General features: G+C 42.2%; 1 protein-coding gene across 1 annotated transcript in view; it reads right to left on the reverse strand.

Moving 5' to 3' along the window:
* RORA (RAR related orphan receptor A) overlaps window positions 1-23,054 on the reverse strand; it is a 735,085-nt gene that overhangs the window by 699,927 nt on the left and 12,104 nt on the right. The window lies entirely within an intron of this gene.

The following is a 23,054-nucleotide window of genomic DNA, read 5'->3' on the forward strand; positions in this document are numbered from 1 at the left end:
CATCACATATTTCTTATTTTTACTTAAAATCTGTAACACAGGCCGGGCGTGGTGGCTCATGCCTGTAATCCCAGCACTTTGGGAGGCAGAGGCAGGCGGATCATGAGGTCAGGAATTTGAGACCAGCCTGGCCAACTTGTTGAAACCCTGTCTCTACTAAAAATACAAAAAATTAGCCGGGCATAGTGGCAGGCATCTGTAATCCCAGCTACTTGGGAGGCTGAGGCAGGAGAATCACTTGAACCCAGGAGGTGGAGGTTGCAGTGAGCTAAGACTGCGCCACTGCACTCCAGCCTAGGGGGAAAAAAAAAAAAAAAAAAACTGTAACACTTCCTCACTTAGACCATATTGGTGGAGAAGGCAGTATTCCACATACATGATTTCATAGACAATGGACATTTGTTTATTTTTTCATGGTTCGTATTTTTGAATGCAACATTGTACATTTCAGTGTGGCAGTAAAAGGGCTTCCTGGACCTTATCTCATCATGGCCTAAGGCCTGGAGGTTATTAGGTGGTATAGAGTATTTCTAAAACACAGGTAGAGCCACACGGCCCGGGTTTGTATTTCAGTCATATAATTTTCCAACCGTGTGACCTTGGGCAAGTTAATTAACCTTTCTAAGCTAGCGTTTTCACCTTGTAATATAGAGATAATTGCAGTACCATTCTCATTGAAGTGCTGTGAGAATTAAGTCAATGCAAGTAAAATGATTAATATAGCAACAGAACAAAAAAAAGCCCTTTAGTTGCTGTTGTTAATAATAATATTGTTAATGTTGTTATTTCAACATCACTAATTATTATTTTTTTGTGACACAGTGATGTCTTTAGGATCTAAAGAGGTATACAGGTGGATTTACCTTATCCCAAAATAGCCCCCGTCTTTTTTTAAAAAAATGCATTCTGTAGTTCTTTGGACTCTGTAAGATTTTAGGTTGTCAGCTATTACTGCTGTCAGCCTGGATGTTACTTACATTCAGCTTCCAATGTATAATACAGTGCAGCCAAGCTTGTGAAAGTTATGCATTAAACAAGATTCATACCATTAAGGGTTGCAGTAACTCTCTCAGCCACTAGAGGTCTACTCCACATTCATGGGTTTGCTCTTCCCAGAGGTCTGCAGGTCTAGCCAGAGCTCCATGCCTTAACAAACCAAACCACACTGGATACGGCAAGGATTTCCTTAACCTGGCATTCACAGTTCTCCACAGAGGGGTTCCGATCTACAGTTCTAATCTATCCCACTATGTATTACACACAAACCATGACTCCCAAAACAAATGCATATTCTCATTGTTTTCCATATGGACCTCGGCCTCTTCATCTCTGTGCTTTGACCCTACTATTGACCCCATTGATAAGCAGTTGCCGGCCTTCTCCACACACAACCCCCAACAGTCTTTCCACCTATCCAAATTTTCATCCTTCCAAAACTGGTCAGATCCACATTTATAAGAAGCTCACATAGTCATCTATCTTCTCCTTTGAACTCACTGAATTTTAGGTCTATACCACTCATTAGTCAATGAGTCAAAGCCTATTTGTGACATTTCTCATATTGCTCTGTGCCTTTATTTAACTCAGGGCCCACTGACACTTTGCCTCTTCATCTAGATGGTAATCTCCTGAGGCCACATCCCACATAAGCGTCAAAAGGGACGAAAGGTCTGACCACTTATTGAGCACCTAATATGTATGTGCCAAGTACAATGCTGGTCATTTTATAATCTTGATCAATAAGCCTGCTTGACAGATATGTCTATTCCCTTTGCAGAAATTGAGCCTTAAAGAGACAAAATGACTTGGCCCCTAAGGCCTCGCTGCTATTTTAGTGGCAAAACCCACAATTGCTTTTGCACCAACCTAATAGTAAACAAAGGGTCACACTTCAAATCCAGATCTGACCCCAAAAGTTATGTAATTTTGCCCCGTTATATCACAGCTACATCACATCTATCCAATACTGCAGGCAGTAACTACTCAATAAGTATTTAGGGGTAACTTGAGGAGCTGGGTAGCAGCTTATGCTGAATATCTGCAATATCAGACTGTCATCAACCAGTAGCTTGCATCACCAATCCTCAGACCTCCTGAGTCCGTATGACAACTTAGCAGCTCAGCAGTTTACCCGATAAGCTAGGACTATTTAGGGATGGAAAAGCCTCCTTCTCCAGCATTCCGGCAGTTCTAAAGGTCCTGTGCCTGGCCTCACCAGCCCATTACAGGTTGCAAAGATCTAATGATCTTCTCAGATGGAAACTGAGGAGACAGGAGTCACTGAGAAGCTGCACAAGCAGCATTTGAGTGATTCTCAGAGAGTACATGAGGCTAACGCACACGCTTTCCCTGCTAGCAGCTTTGTAATTCCAGTAGCACTACGACTCAGTTAGCCATAATATTATGAAATATGTCGCAAACAACTGGATTTCATTTCAAACAGCATAAATTAACAAATTGCACATGTGCACAGAGCATCTGCTAACCTAATAATTAAGATATTTAAAAAGTCACCTAATGGCACCAAAGTCAGAATAATGGAATAATTGTTACAGTGTTTTAAAAAAATTTAAAGACACATAATCCAGTCACCCGTGCAGCGCACCAAACGGAGGGCTGCTTTTTCCTGGTCTCTTTGAGCACCGTGTTTGGATTAGCATGATGTGAAAAGCAGCAACTGCTGTTATGTAACTAAACCCTGCATATACAGTTGTCAGTCTGGGTAAATTTAACTCTGCAGGTTTAAGGCAGAGCTTGCTCGCCAGAGCAGAACTTAGGAAACAACAAAAATTTAAAGACATATTGCCCCGTGGACCACAGCGGAAAGCCGATGAGGGAGCTGTTCAGGCAGCAAGGTGCAGAAGGACAGCGTGACTTGCCGGTGCCACACAGGGGCCTTAGCCCCCTGTAATAGCTGGTTTGAAAACAATGAATACTGACAAGAGCATGGTTGTTCAATTACAAAGCTGTCTGCATTTTCCCTCTCCCTACATGGCAATAAAGGCACTTAGGGGGCCTAATGTAGTTTGGAAAGAAAGGCACTGAAACCTAGAATCAGGGGGAAACTTTAATAACAGGTTGCCTTACAGGGAGAACAAAGTGGATCCCGTCTCCAGGCAAGGGCTCCTCCGTTCCCATGGTGTGGAGAAGCCTGCCAAGAGCTGAACCACGGCCTGAGTTCTAAGAACTGCCGGTCATGTGGCTCACAAGGAACCCATCCACCTTCCTGCACCTCAGGTTTGCCAGATGGAAAATAAGGGAGGAGGGTTAACTCTCTGGTGGTCCCTTCCAAATCTATCATTTCTCCCTCTGGTTTCATTGGCAGATCCATATTCACTACAGACAAGGAATAACTCTGTAGGTAACCTCTCATTCTAAACTGGGCTCTGTCAGGTGAGGCTGAAAGAAGGACATTCACTCGGAACTGTCAAGATGTCAAAAAATATCAATCCCGTGGACCATGTTTCCAACCCTCCTCGCTACCCAGACGAACTCATTACGAAACAGGTTTGTCCTGGATCCCATCCAAAAAGACCTGGTGAAGTCAAGCACAACGAGGAGGTTCCCATTTCTCAGGTGTCTCTCCATGCACATCCCAATGCCTTAGGCAGAGGGTAGAACCAGGGAAGAGCCCACCACCACACGCTGAAGGGAAGATCCCTCCCAGGGGGTTCAAGGGAGGCTAGAGAGTGGTACTGCTTTGGTTGCTGCTTGTTTTGTGTGGTATCAGAGACATATTCCACAAGGATGTGAGTAGACTCGAAGAGATGCTCAAATGACTCAAAGCATTTGAAAGATTTTCTACTCTGTTTTATAAACGCAACAGGGCCAGACTAGAGGAAGCAAGTGAGACGCTCATCTTAAGCGCAGGATTTAAGGGGATCCCAAACAACTCAGCCATCGAGATAAATAACATTTTAGTGCAAATTTAAAAAAGTTGATATGGATGCAAACAATCCATGATGAGCAAAATACCAAAATGTTAAATAAAGAGAGCAGCAGTCTAGGAATAAGCAGACAGCCAGGTTCTTTTAAAAGAGTGGGTCTGGCTCGTGTAAAATAAACCATTGTAACATCTTCCAATCCCGCTTTAAATTTAGATCTAGGAAGATAACCTAGATCTAGGAGACATGAGTGCTGATGATTTACCCACATTCTCATCTTTGTCATATCCACATCTGCATTTGCTAAACATTCTCATCATGGATGTTCGGGAATGAGCAATACCAGCCGCACAATTGTACTAGGAGGATATGCCAACAAAAGGTACGCAGCTTCCATCCTTTGAAACTAGACTGAACAGAAATTTTCAAGGACGACTGTAGGAAAATTCATGTCCTGGAAAGAAGCATTATCCAAAAACTTTCAATTCTAAAATGATATTTCTTTGAAATAATTATTATTTGAGTAGCGATAAAGCTTTGGCCTGCATTATATTCTCTCAAAAAAAAAAAAAAAAAAAAGACAACTACTATATATACTGATACCTATTTATTTTCTGGAAGTGCGGTTCGGCTGATGCCACGCCCAACTAAAAAACCTCAGAGGGCTCCCGACTGCCTGTAAACTTAAATTCAAATTCCAGAGCCCAGCAATCAAGAGCCTTACTCTCTATACCAATTCCTACGATTTCCCTTAACTCCTCCTTCTTTCACTCACCCGCCAGCAGCCCTGTCCATTCTCCCGACCGGGCTTTCCAGCCTTCCTGCCTTTGCCAAGGCTCTTCCCTCCTAGGAGCAGGAAGGCCCTTCTCTCACCACCTGCTAGACCATCTCTCCTTTTCTAAATCTTATTCATTCTTCCCATGTCAATTCTAAAACTGCCTTCTCTGAGAAGCCTTAGAACTCTGTTAGGTGCTGAATTATCAGACAAAGAAAAGTTAGCAAGTGATGGCCCCAAGTAGCTTTCGCATTTTAATTTAACCCTAAATTAACCCAAATGCTTAATTTACCAAAAATGCTTCATTTTCAAAGCATACTGATTATTCCTTCTCTGCCCTCGGGAGCAGTGCCAATAGGGGAAGGAAAGAAAGGAAAAAAATGAGAAAAAATAAAGCTTCTTTTCCTCACGGACTCCTGGAACAAAGCAGATATTCAATACATGAATAAACAAATCCAATTTTTTATGGACAAGAAGTTAGTCCAATGGCCCCAGCAATCAGATACAGATATACAAGATATTCTCTGTATCCCAAAAAACCCACACACAGAAACACACACTACTCTCGGCCCAAGCAGGGAAAGAAAGAAAAATCCCGTTTTGATTCCCGAGGTTTAACTGGGATTCCCAGCTCTCCCAGACCTGTGCCGCCTGCCCTGGATGATTTGTTTCCGAAACTAAGGGCCCGGTGCTCAAAGCCTGATTTTCTCCGTGCAGAGCAATTCAAAACCATCTTAGTCACACAGATAGAAGGTGAAAATATATTGCAAGCAAACTACTGGACTGAGGTCGAGTTTATCAAACCAATTACACTGAGATGTTATGGGAAGGGGGGGAAATGTAATCACATATGACAAGGATTATCAAAACTGCTTACACAGTAAATCAGGAAACTGATAACAGGCTGACAACGGCATATACCTGACTGAGGAATTTCAGGATTCCCCAGGCTTGTAAAACAGAAACAACAACGCAGAACGAGCTGTGCCATGCTGTCGGGCACTGGGACACACCTGGGTGAAGGGTGGAGGGTGAGAAAGGCCTGGGACAGGTGAAGCAAGAGTCTGTCTCAAGGACCCTTCTCCAAGACCTTGTTTTGCAGGGTGCCCTTTCTTGTTACACTATTCAGAAACATCTTAATGGGTCCTGACCTTGGTCAACACAGAACTAGAGCAGTAAGTCAGGGGTGACATGAGGAAACTCCTTGGGGAACAGAAAGAGACACAGAGAAATCAAAGTTGTGGTAAGGACTGGGGTCTATCAGAGCTCCACCTTGACAGGAGAGTCAGGAAAAGAGTCATTCTGCTTTGTTTCTGGCATCAACTGACTTTCTGAGGAATGGCCTAGAAAGCTATATGGGGCTTCGCGAGTAGGGACGTGCAGGCACACTGAGAAGCTCTCGCTCCTTTTTGGACCCTGCCTTTCAGGGCGTTGAGAGGCCATCCAGGGTAGGCAAAGGCATGCAGAGTGGTGTCATGTTGTACCCCAAATAAAAGGGCAATAAATTAACTTTCTGGAATGTAGAGTCACCGCAGGATCCATCGGGGCCCAGAGCAAAAGCAAACTGCAGGAGATACCAAATGAATCACTGACAGACAAGACACCAAAATAGAGGCCCTAAATAAAGCAACTGACCTGGAAAGGGAAATAAATACCTACATTTTAAAGGAGGGCCCTCCTAGTCTTCCCTGTGCCTCACTAGGTTTCGGGTTTTGTTCACAATTGTGGCGCCTTGAAACACTCTAAGAAGTTTGGCTGACTCAGGAGGGCACAGGCTTAAACTTTATCAACATCGGCGATGGCCGTGATTTGCATCAAGTTCAATGCTGTCCTTTTGGCAGTTGTTGCACTTAATTGAGTGAAAAAAGCTGTCAGTCTAAAGCCCCAATCCCAAGGTAGATTCACTCTGAACTAACCATCTGCCAGGACTTCTCCCAGGGTAGTCAACACTTATCATCCAGAGGACTGGATTCACTTTCTCATAATTAGATCATTCCTGAATTAAATTGACGGTCCCAGGGAAAAAAAAATGCAAAGTGTGTTTTGAGACCAGAAAGTGGAAGCCGACTTGTTTTAACAAATGCAGAAGACTACATATTTTTCCACAGCAACAAAGTGGCAAAATAAATGACTTTTCTAAATTAGGCTGCACAACAATTATTATCTTTCATGCCATCCTTGTGAATTATATTCAGGTTTTTATTTGGAAAGTTAAGGCATTTCTTGGAAGCTCCACACACAAACCCAAAGAATGGGTAGCTAGCTGTTTATAGTCCCAGGTACCCAAGCAAAGTCAGGCCAGGTTGACCAATCTTATCAAATGCTGTGAATGTCAAAGTCTCTGTGCATTTGTTGGTACACCCATGAACCTGCTCCTCACTCAAAATAAAGGGAAAGAATTACAGGCAGCTTCTTGTATCCCAAGGTAGCCATTTGTTGGAAAGGCCTGGGTTAGAAGAGTCAGGTCAAACAAACCACTAAGAGATAAACCTGGAACCAGGTCCCAAAAGCAACACAATCATGCTCTAAGCAAAAACAGGTGAAGATATGAAACGGGAGGAGAGTCTGAAGGTTTCTCTGTAAACATGATTTCATTCCCTAACAGTAATTGGGTGATTTGCCTCAAGTCAGATTCAGTCTCGTGGGCACTTAACTGCACAAGGTTTTTCAAACATTGCACATTAACTCAAATTTTTCCAGGAAATATTTCTGAATTAACTAAAGTGCTTAGTAATTTTTTTTCTATTGTTCCTCAGAAGTTTTCACACCACTTGGTTATCACTATTTTTCTGATGAAACACAGAGACAGAAACCAGTGAAACACTGTCTCATAGGGCCTTCTCCAACCATGGGTTAGGAAAGATTAATTTAACTCAAAATAGAATGAGACCAACACATTTTTTCCTGAATATCCAGATTAGACATTTCCATGCTTACTTTTGCAAGGGTATGACATTAAAGGTAAGATAATGGAAGACACAAAGAACAATTAGTTCCTCATAACATTATAAGCCAAATCGAACTGACTATTAGATTCGATGTAATATCTATGTATGTAATATAATATTTCTATTTCTCAAACTTGTAATATTTATCAACTCTGCTTGATCTTTTTTTTTTTTTTTTTTTTTGAGATGGAGTCTCACTCTATTGCCTAGGCTGGAGTGCAGTGGTGCGATCTCAGCTCATTGCAACCTCCGCCTCCCAGGTTCAAACGATTCTCCTGCCTCAGCCTCTCGAGTTGCTGGGATTACAGGCGCACACCACCATGCCCAGCTAATTTTTTTGTATTTTTAGTAGAGACGGGGTTTCACCATGTTGATCAGGCTGGTCTCGAACTCCTGGCCTCATGATCCGCCTGCCTTGGCCTCCCACAGTGCTGGGATTACAGGCATGAGCCACCGCTCCCGGCCCAACCCTGCTTGATCTTAATAGTCACCCACAGCATTTCTTAAAAACATAAGGTTTCTGGGTCCTTCTTCCAGAGGTTTAAACTCAGTTGGTCTGGGCCTCAATAACCTTTTACACAAACTTACCAGATGCAAAAACTTAGAGTGGAACACAAAGGCTAGAATCAAAGCAAAGAGAATAAGAAGAAATGTACAGATGTGCAATGCTGGCCTGGGTCAGGGGCACTCACCTTCACCTATACATACCCCAGGAGGGTGGGGCCTGGGGTGCTAACAACCTCATAGGAGCAGGAGATGAGATCTTGCAGCCTCGCTTGGCCAGAAGCTAGAATTCAGATGCCTCTTTTAAGAGCATCCTTGAAAAACAAACCCTTCATGAAAGAAAGACTAGAAAAATTCTACCCCTTGCCCAAGGAAGTGAAAAAGGAACTTGCCATCTACCTGGAATTCCAGGTAGAAAAAAAAAAAAAAAAAAGCCCATATGAGAAGCTGAAATCCTAAACCTATGGAATATGCAAACATATTTAGGCTCTGAATTTCCACTACCCTGTGTTGCAGGATAGAGACACTTCTATGACCCAAGAAACACAGGACTCAGTGAGAAAAATAATTTCTGATGAAGATGATTTTACAGTTAAAAATTACAATCATATAAGGAACAAGTCCACTATATGTAAGATACAAATAACAGAAATTAGTATACCTTAAGTACTTGACATAATTGACTAGTATTAATATAAAACAAGCAAGTCTGAAAAATTTTAAGAAGTTTTAAAGAAGAAGAAATAGAAAACATAATGAAGTAACAGAATACTACGACCAAAAAATAGGCAAGTTTAAAAAAAGTCTAGAAAGGACAGACAAACATAGTCACTTAAAATTGCACAAAGGACACGACACAAAAGAACGCATCTGGCATGTTTCCATTTATGTGAAATTCAATAAGAGGCAAAACTAATCTATGATGATGGAAGTCAGAAGAGCATTTAGCCTTGGGAGGATATTGCCTCAGAGGGGCTTTTAGGGGAGCTAGAAAAGTTCTCTGTCTTGATCTGGGTGATGGTTTCATGAGTGTTTTCTTATGTAAAACCATCATCACTTCATGTATATTAAACTACCATTTAAGAATTTCAATAGGCAGTTTAAACAGCAGAGTAGACGGAATGAGTGAACCATTCTGAAAGAACCAAGGAAACTGCCTGAAACATGAGACAGACAGAAAAGGAGATAAAAGATATAAAAGAAGTGAAACAGGGGATAAAACGAGTAGATCACTCATATGTCCAACAGAAGCTTCAGAAAAAAAGATTAAGAAAAGAGAAAAGTGTCCACGAACATTCTAGAATTAAAGGAAAACATGAGTCTTCACAATGAATAAGCACAAGTCTTGAGCAGAATAAATAAATAGATCCATGCTTAAACATATCATAGTGACCCTGCAGAACACCAAAGAAAGAGAAAATCTTAAAAGCAACCAGGAAGACAAATTACCTGCAAAGGAACAACAATATGACTGACAGCAAACTTATCATCCGCAACATTAGATGCCTCCTACTGGTCAAAGGCCACTGCCAAGCCGTTGACAATGTAGAGAATGAGTTTTGTTCAAAATGTTTGCAGAGAGTATATATTTTTTCACTGAGGCTGTTTAGTGTTAAATGCATCCTTCCTTCATTCCTTCAACAGATTGAGTACCCACTATGTGCCAGCCTGGGCAAGGAACGTTTCTGCTTTCAAGGAGCTCAACACTGTGAATTCAGGTGAGTTGTGACTGCTGTAATGCAGAAAACACAGGTGCTCTAGAGGGCAAAGGAATGATGTGGAATCCAGAGGAGAGAAGTCAAGGACAGCTTCTTGGAAGAGGGACATCCAAGCTGAGACTCACCAGATGGGTGGGAATTAGCAAGTGAGGACTGTGAACTCCATGAGAGCAGACGCTTTGTCTGTCTTCACACGAATGTATCCCCAGGATTCAGAACAGTACCTGGCACTTAGGAGGTGCTGCATAAATGCTTATTAAATGAACGAATGAGTGGATAAATAAATTGTAGTGGCAATCAATGAGTGGATAAATCAGAGCAGATAAATCAACACAGGTGTAAGGGAAAGCACATGGAGGTGAGAATGCAGAGCATGTTCGAAGACCAAAGTTCAGTATGGCTACAAAGATGAGCACGTATGTGAGCAGGGGAAGGACAGATGAAAGATGAGTCTGGAAGGCTAGACAGGGGATGCCTGAGGCCAGGTTAGAGGGTTTGAATTATATTCTATGAGCAACCGGAATCCAATGTAGGGTTTTAAGCAAGAACAGGAGATATGAGATTTGCATTTCCAAAAATCCATTTTGGTCCCAGTGTCCATGTCAGAAAAGTGAGCACTGCTCCATAAGGGAAAAGAGCACTTCCTCACTGGTATTATGACATGCAGCTTTCAGACTTCCACCCAAAAAGTATGCGCAAGAAAGAGAGAGCGAGCAAGAGAAATTGAGACTGACTGTGCGTGAACAGGTCTAAGAAATAAACATAAAATCCTGGCTATCCAAATCCTGCAGTGGGTGTATTTTCCAATCAGCCCTGAGGCTTATGGAAGAGATAAAATAGGAAAGGAATATGTCCCCAGCTCCAGCCGAACATTCTGTTCAGGCTTTTCAATCTAAAAACTTCAATGTGCTGGTCGGCACCATTGCTGTTCTCGTGTTTGGCCTACACTGGGCCAAATCCTGCCCCAAAATATCAACGTGTCATATGTGGGCCCAGACAAGGCTTTCTAACTCTTCTGAAGTTTGAGTTTTTTCCCCTTCTTATAAAAGCAGTGAGCCAGAGAACAGTCCATGGTAATAATTATGGCTTTTCTTGTGTGGACAGCATCCAGAAAGGGGCAGCAAGCCCACAGAGCCTGGCTGAATAAAGCCATTCCTCAGCCAGTGCCAACTTCAGCAACTTCTCTGTTAGCAGCTCTTGTTAGAGCTGCAAAGCACTGGTAGAGCTGGCGGGGGTGAGGGGCAATTCTGAGGATGTGTCCACCTTGCGTTCAAGGGTCCTGCCATGTCATAAACTCTGCATCTTTCGTATTCATAGTCCACAGCACACGCCTCTGCCAAGCCACAGTCGCAGGTTGTTCTCAACAATTGGTTAAAGTTACTTGTCAGAACTGCACGCAGGAATTCCTCCAGCAAGATTGGAGTTTCGCTTTGTCTAGTCAGCCGGAAGTCAGCTAAGACAGTGAGGAAGAGAGTAAAATCTCAAGGAGTTCTCTAGCACATCCGTCTCAGGCCTAGGAAGGGCAACAGGATATCTAAGGAATGAAAGGAAAACCTGCAACCGGAAGAGCGAAGGAGCTGGCACAGGAACAGCCAGAGGGCAAGAGAAAGTAGAAAAACAATCTCTAGGGGCGGCTGTGGTCAGCTGACTTGGCTGAACACTGCACAACTCCAAGGAGCTCCATTTGCTTAGGCTGCTTGCTACCTCCCACCTCCACACATGGAGAAGGGCACACACACAGATGAAAAGGGAAGCCAGGGTGCTGGGGCGGTTATGGAGACACATTTAATGCAGTTAAGGGAAGGGGATGGGGATCTGGGGTTGGTGGTATGGTAGGAGGCACGAGCCATGGTCGAGAGCAACCTTCTGGACTCAGACTAAGCAACTCTTCTAGGCCTTGGTCTTCTCATCTGCAACATGGGGATCATAATTCTTGCTTCCTAAAGATGCAGTGAGAATTTTAAGGACTGAGCCCAGTGTGTTCAGTACCTTGAGCAGATGAAGCTATCAATAACAGCTCCTAACTATTGTGAACAACTATCAAATGACATACCGAACTCCAGGATAACATTATTATTAACTAATTGAGGATGTAGATAATACTTTATTTCCTCTTTGTAACCTCAGCCCCTAGTGCAGTGCCCGGTGAATATAAGAACTGATTATTGCAGAAGGAAGGGAGGGAGGGAGGAAGGAAGAAATTCTTATTTCTATATCATGGCCACCCAGCAAGCGTCAGGCATTATTGTGAACACTAGCATATTCACAAATACTGTTTGTTGAATGGAAAGTATTTATTTATCAGCTACTTACAAAACAATAGCTGAGGACTTGCTGTATGCAAAGCACTATGTTAAAAACCCTGGGAAACACATGGACAACCCCACGACATCCCTGTTCTCAAGGATCTCATAACTTAGCCAGAGACTCCTACATAAATCATCCTAGCAATGATCAACTATGATAATACTATAACATAGGCCCAAATAAAAGAGGATGCTGACCATCTCGCCCTTCACCCCCACCACCAAACAAAAGATATGGTATTTTTTTCCTATTTCCTTCCTGATGGAGAGAAGAAAAATTTCACCACTTTAAAGCTGTGGGAGAAAAGGCTAAGAATGTGATCACACCTGGATGCAGTTTGCTCATCCTCCAGCCTGGCAGCACACAGTCCTCAGCAGCCCTCTCTGCCCGGTTGCCATATCTCAGGCTCAGCACACAGGAGGGTCTGATGTTTACTAAACAATGTCCTGGCTTATCTTTCTCTACAAGAATCCTACCATATGGATTCAACAAAGGCAAAGCTTTCGCAGGACCCAAGAGGCAGGGTGTGATGCTCTAAAGGATCACTTCCACCAATGAAAACAGTCTAACGCCTAAATTCCAAAAGATATTACTGATACTGTTTATAATTAGCATGCTAAATAAAATTGAGGCAAGCTGCTGGCTTTCATAGGCCTCATCCCATTATGCAGTTAGAAGAATATGTGTCTGTGTATACGTGTGTGTGTATATATGTATACATATGTGTGTATATGTATACATATATACATGTGCATGTATACACACATGCACACACACACATACTACTTGTTGGGCTCAACCTTTCTGAAATTTATAATAGAGAAAGCCTACAAAACATATCTACCACACATATGAAGATGAGAAAGGCAAATGGAATAGACTTTCTCCTTCATCCTACAGGACGCGCTAGCCAAGGATGGATTCCAGGAAGTTAAATGGACCTAAGAACAGCTGAGGCTCAAAACATACTACAGATTAACCACATTTCCAGAGCTAGGTTTTAAATGAGAGAATCACTTGAGGAGCATCCAGAATACTGAGTTGCTACCCTCCATTAGCTAGAAGCTTAGCAAATGGAAATGCACATCGTGGCTTCACTCACAACATGAAAAGAACAACACACATTAATACATTACAGTTGTCTTCTCTGTGGTTTCTCTTTAAAGAAATCAACAGCCCGAAGACTTAGCTCAGTCCTCTTCTCATGGCATCTACCTTTTCCTCACAATTATATTTGGCAGTCTTTGTGATTCCGAGCTGAAAAGCAAAGTATGAGGCTGTTTCCCTCTGTGGGTCTGTTATTGCTCATGATAATTCTGATGACTTCGAGAGAAAAATTACTAAGTTAGATTAACAGCCAGTGTCCTTAACTCTTGCTTCCAAATACTTCATCCAATGTGTAAAAGAAATGCAAAACAACAAACAGGCTGTCATTGGGAAAGCTTTTGAGTCAAGTTCCCTAATGCAGAAACCTTACCTTCATATTAATCACATAGCAAGGAAAAGTACCTACAGCTAGTGCTTTCACATTACTGATAGTTACTACATAGCTGCTTACTCACATTTTCAATGACCCAGCCAGCTCAATCTACTGACTTGGAAGGGTTTAAAACACAAAGCTCTGGCCTCTTCAGCAAGGGAAGGCCTGAAATAAAGACCTTGCATTTCTCTAAGAGAGACCTGTTTTTTCCCAGTATGGGGTAGGCAACAGGAGGGGAAGCGCTCCAAGGGTAGGAAAGGAAGAGAAAGGAGTCTATCAATTGATGAATGAATAAACAAAATGTGATACATCCACATAATGGAAGATTATTCAGCAATATAAAGGACCAAGGTACTGATCCATTTTATGACATAGATAAACCCCCAAAACACAATGCTAAGTGAAAGGAGCCAGACACAAAAGACACAAAAGAACACATAGTATATGATTCCACTTAAATGAAATGTCCAGAAAAGGAAAATCTATATATAGAGAAAACAGATTAATGGCTGTCTTAGACTAGGGCTAGGAAGGAGTAACAGCAAATGGGCATGTGGATCTTCTGGGGCTGATGGAAATGTTTAACTAGACTGCGGTGGTGGTTGTACAACTCTATAAATTTACTAAAAATTATTGAATTGTATACTTAAGACGGGTGAATTTAATAGTAAGTAAATTATGCTTCAATAATAATTTTTTTAAAGTTGGAATGAATAAAGAAGTATATTCTTTGATGGTTCCTTTAAAAATCGCAGGATTATAGAATATCAGAGCCGGCAGGAAGTTGTAGTTCAGTGCCTCTCTGTACTAAGGAGAAGGTGAGGTCTCAGGGTGAAAGCCATTTGCCCAGAGCCACTTACATAATTAATGGTGGGCTGGGATCAGAACCGAGGCCTCCTGGTTACTTGTCCAGTGTAGTCTTCACAATTTGTCTTCATTATTTTGCTTCACATAAACACTGAGGGCATTAACCATACAGATAATAAAATATCCTCACAAACAGATGTGCCCGAATCAATGACCAGAATGTTTTTGTGGTATATACCATACTGGATAACCCATGATTTGGTTATTCTCTGCTTGCGTTAGTACTTAGATTTTTCGTTTTCTTGCCTTCTCAGTATTTGTTTTTAGGTAAAATCCATGGCTGTTTACAAGCTTTAAATTGAAGGTTCTTTCCTTACCCTAAAGATTCACAGATGAGTTTTTCAGAAGCTGAATCGGCTCTAAAAGCCTCACTGCTTCAGTACTTCTAACGGCAAACATCCTAATTCAGAGCTCGCCACAGGGGCTTGTCTTTCTAATAGAAATGTAAAATAGATCTTTATTTGCCACAAAATTAAAATGTGATCCAATTATGCAGAATATGAAGGAACTTGTTGTTGAATTACAAAAAGAAAAAAAAAATCACACACTCTAATTTAAAACAATGATATCCTAGCCTTAATTACCTTGGGTTTCACTACTGTGATTTCAGACAGTACAGGAATAGGAAGAGAGGCGATCATGCCTGAGATAAAATACACATAGGAAAATACGACTCTGTTGAAACAAACAAATGACAAAGCTAAAAAATTTTAACTTTTTAGAGACAAATCAACCACCCTGAAAATTATTAGTATGCTTTAGGCATCAACCTATGTTATGAAATGAACGTTTGTGCCCCCGTAAAGTGTACATGTTAAAGCGCTAATCCTCAATGTGATGGTATTAGAAGGTGGGGCCTCTGGAAATGCGAGAAAATAAATGTCTGTTGTTTAAGCCACCCAGTCGACCGTGTTTTGTTATAGCAGCCTGAGCTAACTAAGACAGCCAAATACTTTACTTTTGTACAGTTGTGTAGACCTCTGTATAACTCATTACAGTGATCAAGGTCAAATGGTTACACAACATCCTTTTCTCAGGAACTCGATCAGGGGTTATTCATGTGCATTAAAGTATGTGAGAAAATATTTAGCCTCCCTAAATCTGCATTTTGCAAGGGGCTATTCTTGCACTGACTTACTTATACATTTATAGTCTATCTCCCAATGCTTTTGCCTTGGCATAAAGTGAAAATTAAAATAGAACTGCATATTTAGCTCAACTTCCCCGCCACAGAACCAGTCCCTAACTTTCTAAAATGTACTTCAGCCTTAAAGTGATGCCTGTCTCGAAACTGCTTCACTTTTCAGGTCTCTGTGTGTACAGGGGCCAGTTGGACAGATGCTCCCGGGATGCTGAGGGTTCCCCCAAGAGGCAGGTGTCTCCTCTAGAAACACAGATGTTAAAATGTGCAGCTAACAAGGAAGGGCAGAGCTTCACTAACCAGCATGTGCAGAAGCTCAGAATGTAAGTATACTGATGATCTGACACTTAAGAAGACTCCAAACTGCCCACAGGGATCAGAACTTTTCTAGCCAGTCTTTCTCTGACAATGCCCAGTACTGTTTCCTATTCCATCTAAATGACCCAGCTGATACCTAAAATGGAAAGAAAAATTCCAAAACTGAAGGCTGTACTTATAGACAATAAGGCGAATCTAAGACCTAAACTAGATAATTTGAGGATAGGGAACAAAGATTCCATTTCATTTCCTGAAGGTTACCCCCATACCTATTATAACAGAATAAAATAAAATAATTCGAAACTGCACAACCTCTAAATTATCAAATCCTATACATGCCTCATTTTCTCAAATGACTCCTAATTTGTGTAAAGAAAAAGGCAGAAAGAGAAATGACAGAAGTACGTCAAGGTGGGCTAAAGCTATGAATACCTTTTTATTTAAAATAAGAAAAAAAATAGATACACATGCATTTTTTAAAAGGGAACTTTTTGAAACCTTGAGCCGCAAAGAGGAAAAATTCTTAGCTAAATTGCACCACTCAAAGACAACTAGACTTACAGTCATAAATTTCTTCTCCAACCCATTTCTTTCAGGATTCTTACAGATCCATAGCATTTTGCAAGCTGACATAGGACCCTTTCAAACAATGCAACCTAACCTTCACCAACAGCTATGATTCTCTTCCTACTCTTCTGCACAGAGAGGCCCTGACCCTCAGCTGTCGCTGGAGCTCGGGATGGTGTCCAAGGCGAAAGCAGTGAAGCCAGAGAACTCCCGAAGGTGGTTCTCAGGTAACCAGCTGGTTAGATTTCATCTTGTGTGAGTTTAGCTTTGCCTAGCTAGGCCAACGAGGCACTTGGCCTGGGTTTAGAATGATTTCTGTTTTTCTTCAGGGTTCAATTATAAACAGCCCAAAGAAAGGCTCTGCTGTCCTGAAGGGCACCTTTCAAGAGAAACAAAAATGGGACGCTCGCTTAACAAAAGGGGACTGTTTGGCCACCAACGTCCTGAACAGGGTCTGAGTGTATAACCGGAAGGGCTTTCTGCAAAGTTAAAAAGACAGAGAAGAAAACAACAGCAAAAAAAAAAAAAGGATCATCACAGAATCTCCCACTCCAAACCTTCCTTCCGCTCAGAAGTGCCAACAGATAAAATATAAACCTCTTTGAAAAAAAACTCCAGCCGGAGCTCAGCTTTCAGGTTTTAGAAGACACTGGCATCCCAAGGCCTTCCCACTGTCAGATCAAACACACACAAAATATTTCCCTGATATTTTCCCGGTTTCACCCACACCATAAAAAACAGGCTTTCCTTTTAATCTACTTACCACACTGTGGGTGAAGGCCTCTAATTTCACAGCACAGAGATAACACAAATAATTCATATGACACATTAGTGAAATATTGACAGGGAAAACATTTAGTCAGAGCTCACCGAAAACAACAGGGAGCTCAGTGATGGCCACAGAAGGCAGAGGGATGCCTTTCCAACAGGGTGGAGCCCCCTCCCGCCACACTACTTGAGTTGAAGATAAAGTCAGCCTATTTGGATCTGAATTGTTTTAAGGCAACAGGTCTTCATAATTACACAACATTTTTCTAGTACCTCGATGGGCTGCAACATTATCAACCTCCTTCCAGGACTTCCAGGGGCTGCTGCGTATGTGAAAGTCCCTAGAAAACTGTTAAGTGCCATCAACATGCAGCAATGGCAATCCCACCCAACCATAACCAAGGTCAGCATCCGCCTGGCCAAACACTTGTGCATTTCTTCTTCTCTTCCTGGTCAACTTAAAAAAAAAATTCTTTCACTTAGTTTCCCATGGCTAGACCCAGCCTTTAAAGATCTCACCCCCTCTCTCAAGACCCTCTTTCAACTTTCTCTCCTACAAAGTCTTCCTCCCAAGGCAATAAGGAGACCTACCCATAGCTACTATTCATTCCATTTCTCACACCCATAAGGTTCTACCAAGTGTGGGGCAGATTGCCTTTAGAGACAGGACAACTCAATGCTGTCTGTGTAGAAAGGTTTTTTTTTGTTTTTTTTAAAGAAAAAAAGGCTGCAACACTTCAATCATCAGTTAGGCATGTTGGGAGAGCACCATCAAAGCAGAGAAAAGTGAAATGCAACCCAAAATAGCAAAGGGTCGAAAACCTGACTCTGGGCTTACAAACGTTCTTACTTTTACTTATCTATTTTTTGAGATGGAGTCTCTTTCTGTCGCCCAGGCTGGAGTGCAATGGCGCAATCTCAGCTCCCTGCAACCTCTGCCTCCCAGGTTTGAGCGATTCTCCTGCCTCAGCCTCCCAAGTAGCTGGGATTACAGATGCACACCTGGCTAATTTTTGTATTTTTAGTAGAGAAAGGGTTTCACCATATTGGCCAGGGTGATCTTGAACTCCTGACCTCAGGTGATCCACCCACCTCAGCCTCCCAAAGTGCTGGGATTACAGGCATGAGCCACCAAGACAGGCCCATTCTTAGTTTTTTACACTTTATGTAGATGTAGGGTCTCCAGGTCCCAATCCACTTTTGTGAGATACTTTTCTTTGTCATCATACCAATCCAACCCCTTCAATTTCCCAACAACACCCACTTGGACCTTAGATTTACTTTCTGCTGATATCATTTCAAAATCCATGAACATCACCTCATAGATGTAAAAATTCACCTTCTAATCCTTTATCAAGAGTGCTGCTCAGAGTTAGGACTCCAGGTCTCTAGCCTGGCCCTCCTAAGTGCCAGGTACTTGCTATTGCTATTTTTTTGTTTTCTTGCCTAATGCCACATGTAACATATTGTCACCTGCTCCCTGCTAGACCCCCATTCCCAGCTGCCCATCAGATATGTCCCTGGAACTTCCAACTCAGCCCATCCCAAATTGAACCCATGCCTTCTCTCCTCTTCACCCTCTACCCCACTACACTGTCCCAGCCAATAATCCCGGCCCACACTCTGCACTTGACTCCTGCCATTCTCTCCATGATGTTCTTCCAATTCCGCTTCCTGCAGAATCCTGCCACAGAGTCAACTCTTCTTCGCCTTCCACTCCCAACCCTCACCCCAGTCTTGGCCTTCAATATCAGTCACTAGAATTATCACAGAATCTCCTAACTTGGTTCCTTGTTTGTACCATCCATTCTCCCTCCCTAACTCCACATAAGTATATTTAAGTACCTTACCAAAAAGAAATCAGGTATTTTTCATTTGTTCAAAATTTTGCTATAAGACAAGGTCCAAAATGCTTAAGCTCGCCCCTACCTACTTTCTCCAACCTCATCTCCTACTCCTCACCAACATACTCTCAGGCCAAGCTACATCTCACTTATGTTACCTGAATGTGCCATGAACTCTCCCCTTGGGTGCCTCAGCCTGGAATGCCCTGTCACTTTTTGCCAAAAGAATCTCCCCGTTTTTCTAAAACCCAGGCAGAATAACCACCTCAGTGAGCTTTCCCTAACTCCTCTTGGGGCATTTTCTCCTTCTTCTCTACGTTATAGGTTTCCTAAGTATCTCTACTATAGCATGCTACATCTTTTTAAAGTAATGTCTTTCTTGCCCATCAATTCCCTTAATTCAGCTTTGTCGCTCCATGGACTAATATGGGACCTGACACATAGTAAGTGCACACGAATACTTGATGGATCAATGCAAGGAGGCGATATATTCTATTATACTGCCCTTAAACATTTGAAACTTTCGAGGAATAGATTTTCTTGCTTCATCCCAGTCCTCCCTCAGCTGGCTCATCTTTCACATATTGATTCTAAACTGCACGTCACTAGCATCCTGAGGGCATTCACCAAATGCTCAAGTAAAAGGCAGAGAGATACGGGACAGAACACTGAAGACAATCTATAACCTTGCTCCCAAGGAACTGAGACCAATGAGAAGATAAACACAGCTGAAGCCGCAAAATGTGAATCCAATGAGGACTATAACTAATGAGAGCTAAAACCAGAGTGTGTTTGCTACTAAGAAAATAATAATGGAAAAGACCAGTTAATAAAGGGATGTTGTCAAATGCCATGACAATTTTCATTAAAACATTTCATTAGGCTGAATATGATATTGATGCTTTTTCACTGAGGTTTGTAATAAAACTTCTCCACTAAATATATTCTTAATTCAGATGCTAGGCACTGATACTGTCTACTATTTCCTTAAATCTTTGTGGGGTTTAAAACTTACGTTGTTGATTTCAAAGACAGGCAGTGGACAGTAGCTTATGAAGCAAATTTGCTTTCAATATTTTGATCATCAGAGCAAGCATTATATATATGAAAGTTAAAGGTATTCTAAACTACACACAATCTCATCTCTATGGACAAGTCTTTCTGAGGTTCTAGATTACCAGATGGTGGTGTTGACAATGCCACAGAAGCAAAATCCAAAAGCGGGGGCAGGTGAGAGATGGGAGGCCATCAGTATAATCCCTTCTAGATGCTATGGTGGCAGAATGCAGAGAGGGGGTCTTGGAGGCAGCAATCCAGACTGGAGATGGACCAGATAAGCTTTCAGGACCTCCCTGGCCATACCACCCTAATGGTTGAAAACTCCTGGACAGTTACTGCCAAACTATGCCCTGAAGCCAGTCCTCTTGCGAGTGAAGGGATAATGTCACTGGAACATCATTGAAGTGTAACACCTTCTTGGACTTTTTTTTTTTTTTTTTTTGAGACAGAGTCTCACTCTGTCCCCAGGCTGGAGTGCAGTGACGCGATCTCGGCTCACTGCAAGTTCCGCCTCCTGGGTTCACGCCATTCTCCTGCCTCAGCCTCCAAAGTAACTGGGACTACAGGCACCCGCCACCACGCCCAGCTAATTTTTTTTTTTTTGTATTTTAGGTAGAGATGGGGTTTCACTGTGTTAGCCAGGATGGTCTCGAATTCCTGACCTCATGATCCGCCCACCTCGGCCTCCCAAAGTGCTGGGATTACAGGTGTGAGCCACCGCACCCGGCCCTTCTTGGACTTTTTAATCTACCTGTCCCACTGAGAGCAGCCATGTTGGACCCCGCCTTCTCAGGTCCTATTTCTGCTCTTAGAGTTGAGTTGTGACTTAAGGCATAGAAATGTGCCTCTATCTTTCTGCTGTGGAAAGAAAATTGTTTGACAAATGTCCTTCCTTAGGAGATAAATGACAAAATAAAATGATCATTCCTGGGCCCTTAATACTTCTTTCCAAAACTTGAGAAATACCAGTTAATAGGGGTTCTGAGGTGTGGTAATAAGGATGAAGAGGTTGAAACAAACGTAGAAAGCCTTGTTTTCAAAGCCTGGCGTTGACGCCATCATTGACTTGACTTGTCATAATTAATATCTGTCCCCATTAATAGTCAACTTGTTAAAAGGCAACATAAGCCAAGCATTTTTTTAATGCCAAAGTCATATATCTTCTTGATCTGCCTGATACAATATGTATGTGTGCATGTGTGTGTATATTTATATATGTGCCTGTGTATATACATGTATATGTATAAATAAATTCACTTTGCACAGAACCAATTATTTTTGTTCACTGACTGTTCAATATTACAGGACTGGGGTTTCTCTTCTCAGCTAGAGTCTATTTCTTAAAGACCAGCTTCTCTACGTCTGTATGTGTGTGTATCACTCACACTATCACAATACAAATTAGACAAAATAGATGCTTAATGGTGTAATTCACTTTACAATGGCACTATTATTACAGCATTACTCTATTTTCATTACTACTGCATATTAGAATCGGCTTCCAACATGTTTGAGTGAAGAAATAAAACAACCTAATCACAGTGCCAATTAATTCTGTAAAAGTCATACAGTATATCAAAACTAAAACATTTCACAGCCATCTCAGAAAGACAGGGTTCCATACTTGCTTCACTCTTTTTAGCCAGCTATGCCTCTACTCCTTGAATACTTTGACCTACCCTAGTCCAGTTATAAGCCAAAATCGATAAAAGACCCTTAGCAAGTTTAATTGATTCTCTAAGAAAGGATATTATAATCCATCAGCACACCCTCACTTTGTGCTGACATTATTTTCCTGGGTTTACCTAATACCACCGTGGTACCAAAAACTACTCTTTCTCACGCTGTTCTCTCATCAGCTCAAATACTGTAACAGCAGAGCAATTTCAAACAGGTTGCGAGTCTTTGAGAGCATTGCTTGCAAAGTGCATGTAAATTATTAGATTACATTACAAGTGAAAGACTCAGCAGTGGGTCACCATAGTGGAGCATTAATGTAGAGCAAGTTGAATGGAACCCTTGCAGACAAGCTTCTCCAATGTGATTTTTTTTTGGCAGAAAGGAGAAAGTGAGTAAAGGGAAGGGAGGGCAAAGAATGATGGGTTGGTGAAAAGTGAAGTCTCTGAGACCACCAGGGCAAGGTGGGAATAAGGTAGCAACCCCAGCCTCAATGCCCGGATGGGGCAGCCAGAGGGCACTACAATACTGGGAGCAGGGAGACAGGGAAGAGGGAAGGAAGAAGCCAGACAAGTATGGGAGGTGACATCAGGAAAGCTCAACAAGTGGCTGATGGGGCTGAATTTCAGTCGTTTGTCCTCTTTTAATTGGATTCAGCCCATGGTAGCTGAGCTGAGGGATTAATGAACTTACCTAAGGTCACACGGCTAGCACAGCGCACACCTGGGTCTTGGGCCAGGTCTGTTTCATTCCTCCCAGCAGGCTTGTAAAAACCAAGTACACATATTGTCTCCCAACACGTCCAGCTTTGGTCTGAGTTGCTCAAGACTAGAGTAAGCCTGATCGTGCAATTGAGGGGATCAGTGGATTCAAGAGAGGCAGAAGTCAGACAAACAAGGGCAGCTGAGTCCAAACCGAAGGCCCCTTTGGAAACATGAGCCAGCAGATGTGTCTGCAGAGTTGGGAAGTGCCAAGCTGGTGTAGTGAGAAGGCAAACACCTCTGCAGGACAATGTGGAAGAGAGTATCTGCATAGTTAATGGGCACCTATTTCATGCAAGGTATCGTGCAGGGAGTAAAAACATAAACTGTGGTCTTGATCTCCTTAAGACTAGGCTCATACCCGGAAAATAACTAGCAGACAGCATAAAAGAGGCCTGGCAGAGGAAGAGGTTACATGTTCACTAAATGAGCAAGG

The sequence above is a fragment of the Pongo pygmaeus genome, chromosome 16 (genome assembly GCF_028885625.2).
Source record: "Pongo pygmaeus isolate AG05252 chromosome 16, NHGRI_mPonPyg2-v2.0_pri, whole genome shotgun sequence".
Taxonomy (NCBI): Eukaryota; Metazoa; Chordata; class Mammalia; order Primates; family Hominidae; genus Pongo; species Pongo pygmaeus.